Raw genomic sequence first — 20,684 nt, forward strand, 5'->3', positions numbered from 1 at the left:
TGAACACCTAGACAATTTCCAGCGGCTTTTGCGTTATTGTAAATGGTATTAACAAAGCTAATATAGGCATTCTTCTATAAGACTTTTTGTTGATATAGGTTTTCTTTTTTGGAGAGGAGATAAAGATCTAAGATTGAAATTGCTGGGTCATACACTGGATTTTCATTTACTTTTTAAAAAACTGCCAAAGAATTTTCCAATGTAGTTGCACACTTTATATTCCCATTTACAAGGTATAAGAATTCCAGTTGCCTCATGGCCTCTTCGATATTAGGGTTTTGTTTTTGTTTTTGTTTTTTTTAGGTTAGCCATTCTATTAGAAGTGTAGTTTTTAAAGTGGATAAAGTGTTTTCTGTATTTCATTTGATATGCTCTAATGATTGTTTGCTGTGGCTCTTTGTGTTAAATTTTTTTAGTGGTTACATAAGAGACTTCAATACACATCTCTCACTTATTAGAGTAAAGCTTCAAAAATGTTCAAATATTCCACAAAAATATGAGAACCTTACTACAGTACACTTTCCACTAAAACCCACTCACTCTTTGTGTTCTTTGTCATATATTTCATTTCCATATGTGTCACAAATATTGTATTGCATCTAAAAATTTAAAGTCAGTAGTCTTTAAAGGTTATCACTGGTGTATAAAGATATGAATACTTTTGTAAAGCTCCTTTCTATTTTGCAACATTTCAGTCTTCCTGGTACTCTTTCTTTCTGCAGAAGCAAGTTTCTACCTGGTATCATTTCTGTTCAGCCGAAGAACTTCTTTCAACTTTTCTTGAAATTTGAGTCTGCTGGAAACAAATTCTTTCGATTTTTGTCTTTCTGAAAATGTCTTTTTTCTTTATATTTGAAGAATTTTTTATTAGAAATAGAGTGCGTGTCTACAGTTTTTTTCTTTCATCACTTTAAATATTAAATATATTCCTCCATTGACCATTAGCCTCTATTTTTTTAAATTTTTTATTTCCATAGGTTATTGGGGAACGGGTGGTGTTTGGTTACATGAGTAAGTCTTTTAGTGGTGATTCATGAGATTTTGGTTCACCCATCATCTAAGCAGTATACATGGCACCCTATTTGTAGTCTTCTGTCCCTTACCCCCTTCCCAACTTTTCCCCTGAGTCCCCAAAGTCCACTGTATCATTCTCATGCCTTTGCAACCTCATAGGTTAGCTCCCACTTATGAGTGAGAACATATGATATTTGGTTTTCCATTCCTGAGTTACTTCACTTAGAATAATAGTCTCCAATCTCATCCAGGTTGTTGTAAATGCCATTAAATCTTTCCTTTTTATGGCTGAGTAGTATTCCATTGTGTGTGCGTGTGTATATATATACACATACATATCACATATATATATATCAATCACAGGTTTTTTATCCACTCATTGATTGATGGACATTTGGGTTGGTTCCATATTTTTGCAACTGTGAATTGTGCTGCTATAAACATGTATGTGCAAGTATCTTTTTCATATAATGACTTATTTTCTTCTGGGTAGATACCCAGTAGTAGGATTGCTGGATCAAATGGTAGTTCTACTTTTAGTTCTTTAAGGAATCTCCACACTGTTTTCCATAGTGGTTGGACTAGTTTACACACCTATCAGCAGTATAGAAGTGTTCCCTGTTCAACATCCACACCAACATCTACTGTTTTTCTTTTTTTTGATTATGGCCATTCTTGCAGGAGTAAGGTGGTATCACATTGTGGTTTTGATTTGCATTTCCTAATCATTAGTGATGTTGAGCATTTTTTCATATGTTTGTTGGCCATTTGTATAACTTATTTTGAGAATTGTCTATTCGTGTCCTTAGCCCACTTTTTTTGGGATTGTTTTTTCTTGCTGATTTGTTTCAGTTTGTAGTAGATTCTGGATGTTAGTCCTTTGCCAGATGTATAGATTGTGAAGATTTTCTCCCACTCTGTGGGTTGTGCATTTACTCTGCTGACTGTTCCTTTTGCTGTTAGTGTAATTAAGTCTCAGCTATTTATCTTTGTTTTTATTGCATTTGCTTTTGGGTTCTTGGTCATAAAATCCTTGCCTAAGCCAATGTCTAGAAGGGTTTTTCCAATGTTATCTTCTAGAATGTTTACAGTTTCAGGTCTTAGATTTAAGTCCTTAATCCATCTTGCATTGATTTTTGCATAAGATGGGAGTTGAGGATCCATTTTCATTCTCCTACAGGTAGCTAGCCAATTATCGTAGCACCATTTGTTAAAAAGGGTGTGTTTTTCCCCACTTTATGTTTTTGTTTGCTTTGTTGAAGATCAGTTGGCTGTAAGTAATTGGGTTTATTTCTGGGTTCTCTATTCTGTTCCATTAGTCTATGTGCCTATTTTTATACCAGTACCATGCTGTTTTGGTGACTATGCCCTTATAGTATAGTTTAAAATCAGGTAATGTGTTGCCTCCAGGTTTGTACTTTTTGCTTAGTCTTACTTTAGCCTTCATTGTTTTTGACAAGAAGCCAGCACTCATTCTTGTCAATTCTCTATGTGAAGTATCTGTTTTCTCTGACTGCTTTCAATTTTTTATAGTATAATCTAATCAAGAAATTGCTAAACAAGAGATATTTTTATTTTTCCATTTTTAGTTCAAATTTGCAAATATTTCAGCACTCATTTTCTCAGAGGTACGATTTCTTGTTCCCATTTAAGTGCTTTCTTTTGAAAAACACGCTAGCGAAAAATTATCAAATAATTTTTCTCTATTATATTTTGTATATAGGTAATAGAAGATCATATGTTTTCTCATTTTATTATTTTGCAATGGAAAATATAAATTTATCCAATTATATATAGGCATTCCAACAAAAGAACCTTCCCCAAAACTAAGATAATATAAAATGCAACTATGAAATTTTGAAACTAAATCTTGAACCCTGTTTTAACTCTCAATGTTTAATAAATTTAGAACCCCCCATTTTGTAGTGATAAATTCCCTGTTTTTGTTTGCTTCTTTGAAAACATTTGATACTCCATTTGTTGAATATATTGAGGAAAGATTTCCCAATTATTTTGAATTAAATCCAACCAAAATTCAGAAAACTTTGTAAATACCATTGTAAAATAGGTATATGGGTACTGCTTTCAATTTATTTCTTTTTCTTTGATTTTCAACCATTTAACTATTATGTGCCTAGGTTTGTTTTTCTTTGCATCTCTCATACATGTAATTCACTAAGCTTCTTGGATCTGGGGTTTGACATATTTTATTAATTTTAGAAAATTCTCAGATATTATCTCAAAATACGTTTTTCTGTCTACTTTCCTTCACTTTTCTTCTGGAACTCCAAGGCCAAGTATGTCAGATTATTCAATATTATCTCAAACATCTCAGATGTTCTGTTCTATTTCTTATGATATTCCTTCTTGTATTTGATTTTTATAATTATTATTGACTAGTCTTCATGTTTGCTATATCTTCAGATTACCTAATCCAGTCGGCTGTACAGTCTGTTAAAGAAATTCCTCATTTCTTTTTTTTTTTATATTTTAAGTTCTAGGGTCCATGTGCACAACGTGCAGGTTTGTTACATATGTATACCTGCGCCATGTTGGTGTGCTGCACCCATTAACTCGTCATTTACATTAGGTATATCTCCTAATGCTATCCTTCCCCTATCCCCCCACCCCATGACAGGCCCCAGTGTGTGATGTTCCTCTTCCTGTGTCCATGTGTTCTCATTGTTCAATTCTCACCTATGAGTGAGAACATGCAGTGTTTGGTTTTTTTCTCCTTGCGATAGTTTGCTGAGAATGATGGTTTCCAGCTTCATCCATGTCCCTACAAAGGACATGAACTCATCCTTTTTTATGGCTGCATAGTATTCCATGGTGTATATGTGCCACATTTTCTTAATCCAGTCTATCGTTGTTGGACATTTAGACTCATTCCAAGTCTTTGCTATTATGAATAGTGCCACAATAAACATACGTGTGCATATATCTTTATAGCAGCATGATTTATAATCCTTTGGGTATATACCCAGTGATGGGATCACTGGGTCAAATGGTATTTCTAGTTCTAGATGCTTGAGGAATTGCCACACTGACTTCCACAATGGTTAAACTAGTTTACAGTCCCACCAACAGTGTAAAAGTGTTCCTATTTCTCCACATCCTCTCTAGCACCTGTTGTTTCCTGACTTTTTAATGATGGCCATTCTACCTGGTGTGAGATGGTATCTCATTGTGGTTTTGATTTGCATTTCTCTGATGGCCAGTGATGATGAGCATTTTTCATGTGTCTGTTGGCTGCATAAATGTCTTCTTTTGAGAAGTGTCTGTTCATATCCTTCACCCACTTTGTGATGGGGTTGTTTGTTTTTTTCTTGTAAATTTGTTTGAGTTCTTTGTAGATTCTGGATATTAGCCCTTTGTAGATTGCAAAAATTTTCTCCCATTCTGTAGGTTGCCTATTCACTCTGATGGTAGTTTCTTTTGCTGTGCAGAAGCTCCTTAGTTTAATTAGATCCCATTTGTCAATTTTGGCTTTTGTTGCCATTGCTTTTGGTGTTTTAGACATGAAGTCCTTGCCCATGCCTATGTCCTGAATGGTATTGCCTAGGTTTTCTTCTAGGGTTTTTATGGTTTTAGGTCTAACATGTAAGTCTTTAATCCATCTTCAGTTAATCTTTGTATAAGGTATAAGGAAGGGATCCAGTTTCAGCTTTCTACATATGGCTAGCCAGTTTTCCCAGCACCATTTATTAAATAGGGAATCCTTTCCCCATTTCTTGTTTTTGTCAGGTTTGTCAAAGATCAGATGGTTGTAGATGTGTGATATTATTTCTGAGGGCTCTGTTCTGTTCCATTGGTCTATATCTCTGTTTTGGTACCAGTATCATGCTGTTTTGGTTACTATAGCCTTGTAACATAATTTGAAGTCAGGTAGCGTGATGCCTCCAGCTTTGTACTTTTGGCTTAGGATTGACTTGACGATGCTGGCTCTTTTTTGGTTCCATATGAACTTTAAAGTAGTTTTTTCCAATTCTGTGAAGAAAGTCATTGGTAGCTTGATGGGGATGGCATTGAATCTATAAATTACCTTGGGCAGTATGGCCATTTTCACGATATTGATTCTTCTTATCCATCAGCATGGAATGTTCTTCCATTTGTTTGTGTCCTCTTTTATTTCGTTGAGCAGTGGTTTGTAGTTCTCCTTGAAGAGGTCCTTCACATCCCTTGTAAGTTGGTTTCCTAGGTATTTTATTCTCTTTGAAGCAATTGTGATTGGGATTTCACTCATGATTTGGCTCTCTGTTTGTCTGTTATTAGTGTATAAGAATGCTTGTGATTTTTTCACATTGATTTTGTATCCTGAGACTGCTGAAGTTGCTTATCAGCTTAAGGAGATTTTGGGCTGAGACAATGGGTTTTTCTAGATATACAATCATGTGACCTGCAAACAGGAACAATTTGACTTCCTCTTTTCCTAACTGAATACCCTTTATTTCTTTCTCTTGCCTGATTGCCCTGGCCAGAACTTCCAACACTATGTTGAATAGGAGTGGAGAGAGAGGGCATCCCTGTCTTGTGCCAGTTTTCAAAGGGAATGCTTCCAGTTTTTGCCCATTCAGTATGATATTGGCTGTGGGTTTGTCATAAATAGCTCTTATTATTTTGAGATACGTCCCATCAATACCTAATTTACTGAGAGTTTTTAGCATGAAGCGTTGTTGAATTTTGTCAAAGGCCTTTTCTGCATCTATTGAGATAATCATGTGGTTTTTGTCTTTGGTTCTGTTTATATGCTGGATTACATTTATTGGCTTGTGCATGTTGAACCAGCCTTGCAACCCAGGGATGAAGCCCACTTGATCATGGTGGATAAGCTTTTTGATGTGCTGCTGGATTCGGTTTGCCAGTATTTTATTGAGGATTTTTGCATCAATGTTCATCAAGGATATTGGTCTAAAATTCTCTTTTTTTGTTACGTCTCTGTCAGGCTTTGGTATCAGGATGATGCTGGCTTCATAAAATGAGTTAGGGAGGATTCCCTCTTTTTCTACTGATTGGAATAGTTTCAGAAGGAGTGGTACCAGCTCCTCCTTGTACCTCTGATAGAATTCGGCTGTGAATCTGCCTGGTCCTGGTTTTTTTTTGGTTGGCAGGCTATTAATTATTGCCTCAATTTCAGAGCCTGTTATTGGTCTATTCAGGGATTCAACTTCTTCCTGGTTTAGTCTTGAAAGGGTGTATGTGTCGAGGAATTTATCCATTTCTTCTAGGTTTTCTAGTTTATTTGCGTAGAGGTGTTTATAGTATTCTCTGATGGTAGTTTGTATTTCTGTGGGATCCGTGGTGATATCCCCTTTATCATTTTTTATTGCGTCTATTTTCTTCTTTATTAGTCTTGCTAGCGGTCTATCAATTTTGTTGATCTTTTCAAAAAACCAGCTCCTGGATTCACTGATTTTTTTGAAGGGTTTTTTGTGTCTCTATCTCCTTCAGTTCTGCTCTGATCTTAGTTATTTCTTGCCTTCTGCTAGCTTTTGAATGTGTTTGCTCTTGCTTCTCTAGTTCTTTTAATTTTGATGTTAAGGTATCAATTTTAGATCTTTTCTGCTTTCTCTTGTGGGCATTTACGGCTATAAATTTCCCTCTACACACTGCTTTAAATGTGTCCCAGAGATTCTGATATGTTTTATCTTTGTTCTCATTGGTTTCAAAGAACATCTTTCTGCCTTCATTTCATTATGTACCCAGTAGTCATTCAGGAGTAGGTTGTTCAGTTTCCATGTAGTTGAGTGGTTTTGAGTGAGTTTCTTAATCCTGAGTTCTAGTTTGATTGCACTGTGGTCTGAGAGACAGTTCGTTATAATTTCTTTTCTTTTACATTTGCTGAGGAGTGCTTTACTTGCAAATATGTGGTCAATTTTGGAATAAGTGAGATGTGATGCTGAGAAGAATGTATAAGAAAATTCCTCATTTCTTATATCATCTGTTCATTTCTGGGATTCCCACTTCAATTTTTTTAATACTTACCATCTGTTTGCTGAAATTTCTTCACCCATGAGGGTCAGTCACCTTTTTGTCTAGGTCCTTTAACATATTTATGATAGTTATGATAATTTCAACCTTGGGGCCATCTCTGGATCTTGTACTATTGACTGTTTCCTTCATTGTCAATGGATCATTTTGTTTTCTTGGTTGTTTTTGTGTCTTGTGACTTTTTATTAACCACCACAAATATGTAAAAACAGCATGGTCTAATGCAGTTATATTTATGTACAGAAAAGGGCACGTTTCTGTTTCTTTCAGGTCATTAGTATTGAGGTTTGAGTCAATCTAGCTGTGTTTAGTTTGAGTATGAGTTTTTGCTTAAGTTACATTCAGTTCACTTCAGGTTTCAAAATATTTGAAGTTGGGATCATTACTTTAGCAGGGTTTGGGCTCTTAATGCCTAAAGGGTTTCCCTAAGTTCCCCTGCCCCAACTTTAGACTTCAGCAAACTCCATACTAATGTATCTCAGGGCTTCTCTCTCAGCTCTCTTATCCCTTCTCTGGAGTCAAGGGGTCTCTGCCTCAATCAGCAGGCGTCCCCTGGGTAGTTGCTTTGAAGTCTCTTGCTCTTCCTAAGAATAGAGGAGACCTCGTGAGCCCATACCCAAATGGGTCTTGCTCTGCTGCTCTGCCCTTTCCCCAATGGGAGATCATCTTTGCCTGATATTCAGTGTAAGGTTCTGAGTATGAGAATATTTCTCTGTTTTCGTGCTTCACTCTCAAAATACAGCAGAAATACTGCTTGCACTTCAGAAGAGATTGTTCTCAGTAGTTCTGCCCTGATCACAATCTTTCACATGAGGATATTGTGAAGACTTGTGTAAAACACCTTATAGGGTAGACGCAGACTCCTCTTTTGTCTGGGGTTCTCAGGGATCCTAAGCTCTAATACTGAGTTCACACTCAGCCTCCAAAAGTTCATTAAAATTCAGCTATTTTTTTCTTACCCACATCTGTGAATGTGTTTTCCTCCTCTCTCTGTTCTGCCAAAGATGAAAATAGCCATGGTTCCCATCTCTCTTAGGAGGGACTTGACCCCTCTTGGATTTTAGTTGATTAGATTACTTTACAATCTTAACTTTCTGGCAGGGTTAAAATGACAATGGTTTTATAAATCATCTGGCTTTTTAGTGACTTTCTACATGCTAAATAGAGATTAACTCTCTCTAAATGTTTAAAATAATTCTCACACTCTTGTCAAAGTGATCATCTAAAATCTTACCATAAATGTTTTTCTGCTGGAATCTTCTTCATTCACTTATTTGCAGGGAAATTCTTAATCCTTTTTCAAAACTACAGTCACTTATCACTTTTTCTAGACTGTGTAACTAGGAATTGCTCAATATCACCATGATTGACATCTGGGGCCAGAAAATTCTTTGTCATGGAGTTTTTTCTTTGCATTGTAGGATGTTTAGCAACAACTCTGATCTCTATTGCTAGATGTTAGTTTCATACTATATCACCTTGTGACAATTAAAAATGTCTCCAGACATTCTAAAGTGTTGAGAACCATTGCTGTAACTTGATTTCTTTTCTGGGCTCAGGATGAGGGGTTGCTCTTGTTGGTTTTGGTCTCATATTATCCTGTGTCCACCTGTTATATTTTCACTTATTATATTTTCTTGTATTTTTCTGTCTTTCTCTCTCTCTCTCACTCTCTCTCTCCCCCACACACACACTCACAGACACACACACACATGCACACACACACTTGTGCCTGGTTAGAATCCTCTACTGCACTGAGAAGGGTGAATATTAAGAGGTAGAAAGGTGGGAAGGGAGTTGATCACTGTGATGATGCAGATAATTTGTAAAATCTGAAAAGGAACTATTAGTGTTTGTGTTAGAAAAGGGAAAGATACAGGGGAAGGGGTGTGTGTGTGTGTGTGTGTGTGTGTGTGTGTGTGTGTGTGTATTGGCATGGAAATGCCATTGAGAGTGGATACCCATCCTTGAAAAGAAAATGAGTTGGAGACAGAGAACTGGGAGAGATTCGTGGGGAAATGGTTGTGAAGAAAATAAAATTTGGCAATGGAAGCAATAACGTCAGGAAATTAGAGAGGTCTAGTTGGGATTCTTGTTGCATTTTGCCATATAGTATACAATTATTTAACATTCTCCTCACACTACCTGAAAAATGGTCATCATTGTGGAGTTGGGTTTGCTTTTTAAGTTTACAAGAGAAATGTCAAGTTCTGCCTTGAGGTAGACAAGATATTGATGACAGTCCGAGGTGGGAATGAGGTGTGGTATACAGTCCCCTGTTTTTCTTTGTTTTCTGTGGTTTCTTCCTGTTCCATTGTGAGCTGCTTGAGGGTCAGGCATATGTCTCATATAGAGCAGAGTTTATGGCACATAGTAGACTCACAGTATCTGTTGTATAGGTACCTGGATGAGAATTATCTTCTCCATTAAGGGCGATTAAATGATCAGTGACCATTATTGCCTGAGCTTACGGAGAAAAGTAATAACCTGGCCATAAAACCCGGGGAAAGGATATTCTGGGTATTTCTCATACTCAGATGCCAGATGAGGACTGTTATCTTAGGACTTAAAGCAGGAGTTGGAGGAAGAGCAGGAGGAGGGGAAGGAGAAAGAGGAGGAGATAACATTTACTGAGAGTTTACTGACATTTTCCATCAAATTTAAAAGTCAAAAATGCCAATTATAATTTCAATGTCATTCATTACTTCTAAGACACATACTAATTTCACAGATGTCTGAATATAAAAGTTAATATTAAAATGGAAATATGGCACATGCCGTGCAGTCTTCAGGGTGATCCGAATAAGTGAAGTCATTCAGTCTTCACCACTATCCCATGAGGGCCCTTATCATTAGATGGCAGAAGGCCCACTAAGTTCTAGTCCTGGTTTTATCCCAGATTATGATATACCTGGAAAGCCAAATTTTCCAGATATGATGATACAGCTCTTGGTTTTCTAATGAAAAACTCTTTCTGAAAAGATGTAAGGACAGAAGCTCGTCAAAAGGATTTAAGAAAGGATAACCGGTGGTAAGCCTAAAAGTGCATGTTCTAGAAATGAATAAATGGATGTCCTGTTCAAATTTATTCCATGATGTTAATATAACCAACAAATTGTGGGGCAGAAAACACTTTAGATTGTTTAAAAGTTCTTGTCCCAGGACAACAGTTTGAATATCTGCTGTACTATTTGAATACTAAGCAAGGCTGTGTCCCCTTTGCTGTACAGCTACGGAAAGAGGGATATTTCTACAGGAAGGGTGGGAGAATAGGAGTGAGCACAGAGAAAGTTTACTATTCCTGAAAGAACAGACACCTTAGCATCCCCACCTCTACTCCCACCCTGTGTAATCATGAAAACATGACAATGGGGGTGGCCAAGAAAGAAAAGATCGCGGAGGTTTAAGAGAGAAAGCAGACTAGGGAGATGTAGCCTTCTGGATAAGGAATCTGAGCAGGGTGGTTAGAAGTGTGGATTCTGGAACTTAATAGCTTGCGTGTGAAACCTGGCTCCATTCGTTACCAGCTGGTAACTTGGGCTAGGTACTTAGCATCTCCAAGCCTCAGTTTTCTCATCTGTGAAATGTGGATGATAATATTATTTATCTTGCTGTCATTGTTGTAAAGATTGTTAACCTAATGATTGGCACATTAGTTAAGTGCTCATAAAAATTAGCTATGCTTATTTTGAGACTTAAAAAATTATTATTATGTCATAAATACAGATATAGATAGATACAGATATAGATGTAGATATAGATATAATCCTGTGTGCATGGCTGAGAAATGGTTTATATAATCAAGAAAGGAAGGAAGGTAGCTAAGCTGAAGAGAAAATATGACTATAAATATGTTGAAATGTGAGCAAGAAGGCAAGGCAAAGTTCCCTAAAACAAACCTCTGTGGCAGGACACACTGGGATGTCATGGATAGCAAGAGGCAGAATTACAACTGGCTCCCCAGCAATTGCTTATAACCTGATAGGAATGCATTTCAAATGTGGACATTATCCTTCAGTGGTGCACCTGCCAATATCACTGTTGTAAAGAAGTGATTTTCAACTTTGGTTGCACAACAGAATCATCTGGGGAGCTTTTAAAAATGTACAGACTTCTAAATCCCACTCCAGACCAATCTAATCAGAATCTTTGGGAGATTTAGGCACCCATATCTAATGGACAGCCAGGATTAAGAATCATTGCCTTGGAGCAATGGTTATCAAACTGGAGCATGCATCAGAATCACACAGAGAGCCTGTGTAAACACAGATGGCTGGACTCCACCCCTGGGGTTTTAGATTCAGTAGATATGCAGTGGGGCCCAAGTGGCAATTCCCTTCAGCCCAAGACCACCAGAAACACAGCTGTAGTTAACCAAGTTGGTCTTATTATTTGTTGTAGCCAGGGAGAGCACACACCATGGGAAATATGAGTGTCCCAGTAAAGTGTTAATAAGATCCTACAATAGGATTTGGGCTTTGGTTGGGTGATTTGAAAGTTTAAGAAAGCAAGCGTTTGCTCTAGATTGGGTGCTGCTGAAAAGTGGATACCATTCTATGATTGGCTGTCTAAATACGTTTTATCTATAAAGAGTGGAGACTAGCAAGAGGATAAGCTATACTTGGTAAACAAGTGGCAGCCACTCATTGTGGCCAAGAGAGGATGTTTGGCAGTTTGTAGGCTGCACAATGACCTTATTTTTATCTGCGTTTAGATAAAATTATGAAGTAGACTTGCTTTGTCTCATTTCTCATGGTCTGCAACCTTGTTTAGGGTTGGTGTTCTGTGAGACTGTTTAGTAGGAGAATAGCATGGCCTTCTGTGGGTGCTTTAAAATGTCAGGAACTGCCCTCCTCTTCCCATGTCCTATCCTGCCTGTTCCCCACGATGCTGATACTGCTAATCCAGAGACTACCACACTTTGAGAACCACTGCCTAAGAGGATGAAGTGACCTGAGAACTACTGTTTGGAACAGGTGCAAAAGAAAAAATATACAAGTAAATATAATCTTGAAAAGCAAGGGAACAGAATTTCAAGAGTAAAACAAAGTAAGAATAACAGATCCTAGCAGACAATGTACCCTGGGCAAACTGAGTAGATTAATGTAATGCACAGCTTTAAATGGGTGGGATATGGCTGGCATCATCTGGTCATACCCCTCCTCTCCAGCTCCCAGCTGCCTTTCTTAACCAACTTTCACTTAGGGCCTTTGTGCCTTCTATGTCCTTTGCCTATAACTGGTGCATTTTTCACCTGCTTCTTACTCATTATGTCTCATTTAAAAATGTCTCTTCTTCCAATAGGCCTTCTCAAAACCCACTCCCTCTTAGTAAACTAACTTTCCTTTTAGTCACTATCTTATTTTCTTTTTCTTTAATGCATCAATCATAATTTATCATTAGATATTTATTCTTATGATGGTTGATTCCATTTGTCTGTCACTTCCACTAAACTGTGAGCTCCCTGTGAGTAGAAACCATACCTATCTTGGTGACCACTGTCTCTCTCACTTTTAGAAGAACACTGGAAGGGAAGGACCCACTTCCTTCCTCTGCATGCATCAAATCTCCAGTGAGTCCCTATTTTCCTGTATCCAGTACAATCCACACTAGATCTTTAAAAAATTCTCAATTGCTTTGGCTTACAATGACACTCTCTGTTTTTCATTGCTTTTGTAAATCCCAAAAAAACTTTATATTTTTATTTTATTATTTCAATAAACATTATAAAGTATGTGATGGAAATCTATATAAGCAATGAAACTTGAGTTTCACACCATAACAGACCATGATTTGTTATCAAGCCCTCCTTGCCTTGATTCAATCTGATGGTTGCTCTTTTAGTTGTTGTTTCATGCTCACTATTAGAAAGCTAATAGGGACTAACATTAAATGAATTTTTTTCCTTTGGGCACTTCACTTGTTTGAGATATATTTCTTGGGTTTGTTGTTTCAATTAAGTGTTCTGACACACTTCTCTTAACCCTTCTTCTGGGGCTGGGCTTGATACAATAGCCTTGGCTGTGAATCTGGGATGGGAGAAGATATTTCGCCAAGAATGGTATCCAGCAAGGTCTCAGGAGTTTTAAGCTTCAAGCCAAACTGTGTCCTGTTCAGATCTGGTTTAGTTGGCTCCCTAATACTGAATTCAAGTGACTCAAAATGCTCATAAAATGGTAACAGAAGATTCTGTGTACATCAAATAGCTCTTACTGAACATCACTTTAATGAGTTCAGTGTCAATGGAACAGAAACATATGGATTCAATTGTCCTAAAAATACAAAGGGGTTTAAAATACAGGCAAATAAGGAAGTTCCATGGTGACATGTGTTTTAAGGTTTGCTGAACCAAAGATGTTGGAAAGCTCTCCAAAACGCTCATCAAGACTAAAATGCAACTGGCTTCACCCACTCCCTCATGTGTGGCCAATGACAAGTATGCCTACTCTTCCCTTGCACTCTCGAAGCAAATTGCTCTTTTCCTAAGATGGGGCCCAGCTCACTGTCATTAGTATATGCAGATGTGAACAAGTTCCATGCCCCCTCAGCCTCAGGAAACATGTGTTCCCCAAGCAACGTGGGAAGAGGCACTTCCTCTTCTCTCCATCCCAATCTCTGTCCTATATTCTCTTCTAGAGCTTTGCCTCTTCTCTCTTCAGCACCAGAGGGGTGATCAGCTGGCATCCCAGGTGGAGCTCAGCTCCAACACAAGCCTGCCAGTCTCGAAAACTTGCACTGGGTTGACTGTACCGATTCCTTCAGGCCACAGTAGAATACAGACTTTTGAGTATTATTTAACTTCAGACTCTTGCAGCCAAGCATGCACACTGCTGTCACAGGAGCCTCTCCTTGTCTGTCCCTTGCCTTTCCAGTACCCATACGTGTACATGAGAAAAGGGCTTCCTTCTATAATTATCCACTGGGCCAGAAGCTTCTTGGGTGGGAGAAGCAGGTAGAGTATCATTTTGCCTCTAGTCTTGCTCTTCTTTTTTACTTTTTGCATGAGCCTGGGCTTTATTTTCCTGTAGCATGTAATCTATTTACCACAACAACACAAAAACAGTTCTGCTGCCTTTGTCTCAGACACTCATCAGAGAATCTTTTGGCCACATTCTGTAGGCTATAAAAAGTACTAACCCCAAAAAGCTTCAAACAAACCATAGTCACTTCTTTTAATGGGGTAAAATAGACATATGGGAATCTATAGAGGCTGCAAAGTATCTGTTTCCTCATGACTTTTCAGTTTCTCACAACTCCAGCAAGCAACTATATCTTAGCCTATACTGAGTGCTATAGTTTGAATGTTTGTCCCCTCCAAATCCCATGTTGAAATTTAATCACAAGTTTTGAAGATGGGGACTAATGGGAGGTGTTTTGGTCTCAGGGGCAGGTCCCCCATGAATGACTTGATGCTGTTCTTCTGGTAATGAGCAGGTTCTCACTAGACTAGTTCCCCATAAGAGCTGGCTGTTAAAAAGAGCCTAGCACCCCACCTTTCTCTCTTGCTTCCTCTCTTGACATGTGATCTCTGCACATGTTAGTTCTTCACCTTCTGCCACGAGTGGAAGTAGCCTGAAGCCCTTTCCAGAAGCCAATTCTTGTCCCATGGTTCACGTACAGCCTGCAAAACCATGAGCCAAATAAACCTCTTTTCTTCATAAATCATCTAGCCTCAGGTATTCCTTTATAGCAACACTAAATGTACTAAGACACCAAGGAACCAAGAGGTCTGTGTATAACATGGTCTCTGGAGAAGGCTTTTGGTAAAGGTTCACTGGCTTTGCTTTTTCCCAGTTGAACAAACTAAAACAAGCAGAGGGTCTTCCCTTACCTAAATGAAGTGAATACCTAGAGGCAGTCAATGCACATTTGAACATTCTTGTACAATTTGTTTTGCTTATGAGGATGGGTCAGTCATCTGATGTGAGAAAAATGTCTTTGATTTCTATAGTTTCTTTTTCCCTTGATTTAATCTTTTATACTTCTACTCAACTATTTCTTTTTTCCTAATGTTTTGTGGCTTGTTTTCAGAAATCTATCAAAATTTACTTGAATCAAGAAGACTAAGCAAAAAGGAAAGTGTGTCAAAGTGTGGGACAAAGGATAAAATGCCAGTTTTGGTGAACAAGAGGTAAGCTGTCACTCAGGGGAAAGTCAAGAATGACATTTTGGCCCTGGGGTCCTGACCAGCTAATGAGATCAGACCCATGCTCCATTTATGTCATACATAACCATAAAAGGGATCTAGAATATATTTAAAAAGCAGAAGATGTTGACTTCACTGGGTTTCCTGGAGCTTCCTTGTCTCAGCTTCAGTCTTTGGTCAGCAAATAAAAGAGGGATTTGCATGATGGGAGTGAAGGGAAGCTCTGTCTATGGTGGCTAATTTTATGTGTCAACTTGACTGGGTCATAGGGTGCCCAGATATTTGGTAAAACACTATTTCTGGGTATAACTATGAGGGATTTCCTCATATTTGAATCAGTAGACTGAGTAGGTCAGTTTGTCCTCCCCAGTGTGGGTAGGCGTCATCCAATCTTTTGAGAACATGAATAGATAAAAAAAAGGTGAAGGAAGAAAGAATTCACTCTCTGCCTGACAGCTTGAGCTGGGACATTGACCTTCTCCTTCCCCTGGACACCGGGTTCATTATCAGTGCTCACAGGTCTCAGGCCTTCAGACTTGGACTAAAACTTACACCATCAGTTCTGGTTCTCAGATCTTCAGACTCAGACCAGAACCTCACCACTGATTTTCCTGGGTCTCCAACTTGCAGACAGCAGATCATGAACTTCAGCTTTCATAACTGCATCTCTCTCTCTCTCTCTCTTTCTCTCTCTCTCTTTCTCTCTGTGTGTGTGCGTGTGTGTGTATCTATATCTATATCATCTATATCTGTTCTATTCATTATGTTTCTCTGGAGAACCATGACTAATACACTGTCTATCTAATACAAGTATATCGGAGAAAAGAATTAACGAAGAAACATTTATTATTAACATAACTTGATTCCTGTTAGCAAAGCGGGCTGAGATTTCCAGGAGTAAAATTCTGTCACACACACAAAATGTGTCCAGAGTCTGCCTCTGTTACCATGTACTCCTAAGCTTTCCGAGGTCTCTAAAGATTTTCTGAGGGACATTCACATAACCTGCATTTCCTTGTTATTTCCTGCCATTTTCTGCTGTTACTACCGTGGCAACTTCTTTCCCCCTCACCCCAGCCCCTCACCTCATTCTCCAGTTGTATATTAGGTTCATGGCCAATGACAAATTCAATTACTATGAAAAAAATGAAAACATGAAATTCAATTTAGCCTGGCAAATGGTTAGATTTAAGACCACAAAACAAGCAATCTTGTGCATAGCCTTGAATACAATCTGAAAAAGCCCTAAAATGTTATTTTTATTACTATTTGAAGAATGACTAGACAAGATTGACCAGGGAACATTCTGGGCAGTTTTCTTTCTTTGTTGATAGAGGGAAGGGGAGGTGACCTCATAAATTTGTTCTTTGACTATTTTTTTACAACTCTTTATAAGAAATTTGGCTTTGTAGGCTTTTACCCTAGGGGAAGCTGGTGTTCTTAGTGAGGAAATAGTTTATATCACCATGCAGCACTGTGAAATACTTGACTCAGCCAGGCTGCATACACAGTGAGAAAAAAAAAAGACTCATTTTCTTAGTAAACACTGCTATATTCATAACACTTTGCTTTAGCTCTCATGACATTCTGAGATATTGCTCTGCAGTTGCTGAACATAGGGGTAGAAGGGCAACCTCCATCCTTTTGTTTCTTACTACCACCTCTACCCCCTTCCCTTGACAAGATGAACAAACCAGGTTTCAGTGGCTGAAATCTTTGAAAACATCAAGTTACCTTTCCCAAGGCGAATAATTATCTATATAAAGAACCTGTGGCTTTCACATCTATCATACTTTCTTTTGTCCTCTTTTTTAAACATCAGTTTAGCTCAACTCAAGCCTTTTCCTAGACTGCTTCTTTATACCAATAATTCACTGCTGGTTTTCTGACCAGTCCCCTGCTAATCCTTTCACTATATTGCAGTGTTTCTGTTCCTGAAGTCTTTTCAGTGTCCATAGCTCAAGAAGAAAGAACGCATCAACGACTTGTAGACAGCCTAAACACACACAGGCACACAGGTATACACACATAAATGTTTCTTCACACAAAGCAAATTAATTTTCAGCATTGAGACTCATGAGAGTTCACCCTACGAGCTTTCACTGAGTGTGAGTCACAAGTAATCAGTCTTTGTGGCATAACCTGTGAGTTAGTGAATTACTGGTCTCAATGAAAAGCCTTCTTTGTCTATGTGATTATTAATGGGACTATAAAACTGCATGATAAGATAAAATGAAGCCCTAAAGCCTTACATGTTTACCCCAGTGCAGAACAGCTGTCCCATACCATCTCTCATGGCTAGATCTATAGTTTTAAGATCTGTGCACCACAGGTTAGCAAAAAAAAACCCTGCTTTGCAAAGGACCACATTTTTCGTCAGAGAACCAGCCACTTAACATAAAATTTGAAATCCTCAGTGATAAAAAAGACAGAAATGCAGAATATACCTCATTTCTGAGATCATTTGAAGTTTTGATAATGTGATTTCTAAACATGGGCTCTAATTTTCTCTGACTACAAAGTGACATTCAGGTGTGAGATTCCATTTCCAGCACTGAGTTCATCTTTTACTGCCTTTTATTAGCACAAATTACGGTGCAGCAGGTACTTACTTCTCTATAACAGCAGGGGTCAAGTAGATAATTAATGAGAATTAATCTGTAAAAAGAAATAAAATGTCCAGTTTGAATCTTGGTTTATGACTTGGTTTATTATGCAAGTGTGAAACTTCAAAGGGAGCTAACTCAACGTGGCACTTTAATTACATTTTATTATATTTAAGAGTTTTGTGGAAATTTTGCTTGCTGCCAAGAAATGTTTCGTAAGAACACTTTCTTTCCCAGTAGACTGCTGGGGCCCCTATTCCCAGGGTGGCTACAGAGGGGAGCCGCCAGCACCTTTCTCATATCAGAGAGAAGGTGCAAACAGCTGCGAGGTGGAACACTGGCCTAGGGAGTGGCCAAGGACAATTTCTCTCACAGAGGGTAAAACCACAGAACCCATGAGACTCCCTTTAAGACTTTTCGAAGGCAAACACTCCCAATGGCAAACTAGAAAGCTTGCGTTTAGAGACAGGTTTTTGGAAGACCAAATATGAGTTGTCAATCCTGTGATGACCTCAGAGACAGCCACTTCCACCACTTGGGGAAAAACAAACAAAAAAAAAAACAGAGGGAGAAGCACATGCATCTCCTTTCATTACAGCTTAAGTCAAATTACTTGTGCTAGATTTAAGAGTAAGGGAAGAGATCCTGTCTTTAATAGCTGCATTGTTTCCCTATCCGCTAATCTTTTGGAGGGCATAAAACTAAGGAAAAAGAATTCTAAGGTTAACATGACCTAGTGTCTGAATCCAGGGCGAAGGGCCAGGGTTCCTCCTATCTAATTCCAGCTCTGGTATTGACTTGTCTTATGGCCTTGGGCAAAGCCGCTTGGTCTCTGTGCTTGGTCTGCCCACTGCTAAAATGACAAGGATGATGCCATTTGTGCTGACCTCACTGGGATGTTGTACAGACAAGTTGGAAGCTATTTTTTGTTGTTGTTTAAAAAGAGTGTTAGGTTTATTTTATTAGATTTGAAGGATATGTTTCTGGTGATAGCAGACTGAAGGAATGCTCACAAATAGAAAAGCTAAAGAATTGGTTGATTGATTTGGCATGATTAAAGGACAGAACAATGTGTCCAAAGGTGGTTCTGCAAAAAGTAAATGAAGGAATGCTATTTAAGAATAACTTTGTTGTGGGAGGAAACTGCCCTCAGGTTTGAATGGTTTGGTGTTTTCTTTTACTCTTACCAATGGGTTGGCCCCATTGTTTCATAAGTGGTAAAATCTAGGGGTCACCAGACTAATTTACTTCATTTGGAATGAAGGAAAGAGAAAAACAATACCATTTTCTCAAAGGTATAATCAGTGTTGTGGAAAAGATAAAATATCGAGATTGAAAAATGGCTAGAAATTGAAGAGAATGTTGGAATTTTCCAAGTGCTATTAAAATTTGTATTTACAGCACTGCAAGTTGAGAGGGAAAAGGCAACCTCATATCTAATCTTGTGGGAGGATAGCCTGCACTGATGATTCACTTATTCATCCAACAAAGATGCACTGAGCACCTCCACCAAGACAGAGTTCCTGCCCTCAAAGAACTTAGAGTTTATTAGAAAAGTTACATACGTCAACACATTACTGCAAGGTCCTATGATGAGTGTCATAGTAAAAATACATTGCAGTTCTATGCTTATAGAGAGAAATGAAGGACATATTCAAAAAGTCTTTGGTAGTCAGAACTGACTCTAAGTAGGGAGACAATGAAAGGATCATGTCGTGCTTCTTAGACAAAGAGATGAGTAAGAGTTTACTTGGAATCAGAGGAGATGCAGCAAAGATGAGCAGAGGAATAAGCAGAGGGATCTGCATGTACAAAAGTATATAGGCATGAAATAGTGTGATAAGTTCATAGAGCAGCTCCATGGAGTTGAGACTTAATGCTTGGAGAAAAAAGATGGCAGAAGAGGAAGCCAGAAAAGTCAGCAGGAGGCCATCAGGGAGGGAGAATAACTCTGCAATCAGCTCGTGTTTTTCTGCTTACTGCATTGCATACTAGGGCAGGTTCCTCGGTTCCTTCCTAAGTAAAATGGGACTAATAATCATACCTACATTGAAGGTAATTGTGAGGACCAATTGAGATAACATGCGATTAGTATAGGTGAAGCAATTAGAACAGAGACTGGCATAAAATACCTTCTCAATGAATGTGCATTTATTCTTACTCATATATTAATTGATGACATTTGTCTTTAAGTCTATAGGCAGAGAGCAGCCATAAAAGTATCTTAAGAAAGGGTATGCTACGATAAGAGTTGCATGGAGAATGAAGAGGAAATAGGTTAAGGTAGGGAGTGTACTGAGGGAAGGGAGGATTTAAGAATAGCTAAAAAGGGCCAAGCACAGTGGCTTATGCCCGTAATCGCAGTATTCAGGGAGGCTGAAGCAGGAGGATCACCTAAGGTCAGGAGTTCGAGACCGGCCTGGCCAACATGATGAAACCCCGTCCCTACTAAAAATACAAACATTAGCCGGGCGTGGTGGTGGGTACCTGTAATCCCAGCTACTCAGGAGGCTGAGGCAGGAGAATTGCTTGAACCCAGGAGGCGGAGGTTGCAGTGAGCCAAGATGCTGCACTCCAGCCTGGAGACAGAGCAAGACTCAGTCTCAAAAAAAAAAAAAAAAACAATAAAAAAAAAAGTAGATGGGCCGGGCATGGTGACTCACACCTGTAATCCCAGCACTTTGGGAAGCTGAGGCAGGAGGATTGCCTGAGCTCAGGAGTTCAAGACCAGCTTTGGCAACACGGTGAAACCCTGTCTCTACTAAAATAGAAAAAATTAGCCAGGCATGGCAGCATTCACCTGTAATCCCAGCTACTTGGGAGGCTAAGGCAGGAGAATCGTTTGAACCCAGGAGGCGGAGGTTGCAGTGAGCTGAGGTCGTGCCACTGCACTCCAGCCTGGGCGACAGAGCGAGATTCCATCTCAA

This window comes from Hylobates moloch, unplaced genomic scaffold, assembly GCF_009828535.3.
Source record: "Hylobates moloch isolate HMO894 unplaced genomic scaffold, HMol_V3 SCAFFOLD_23, whole genome shotgun sequence".
NCBI lineage: Eukaryota > Metazoa > Chordata > Mammalia > Primates > Hylobatidae > Hylobates > Hylobates moloch.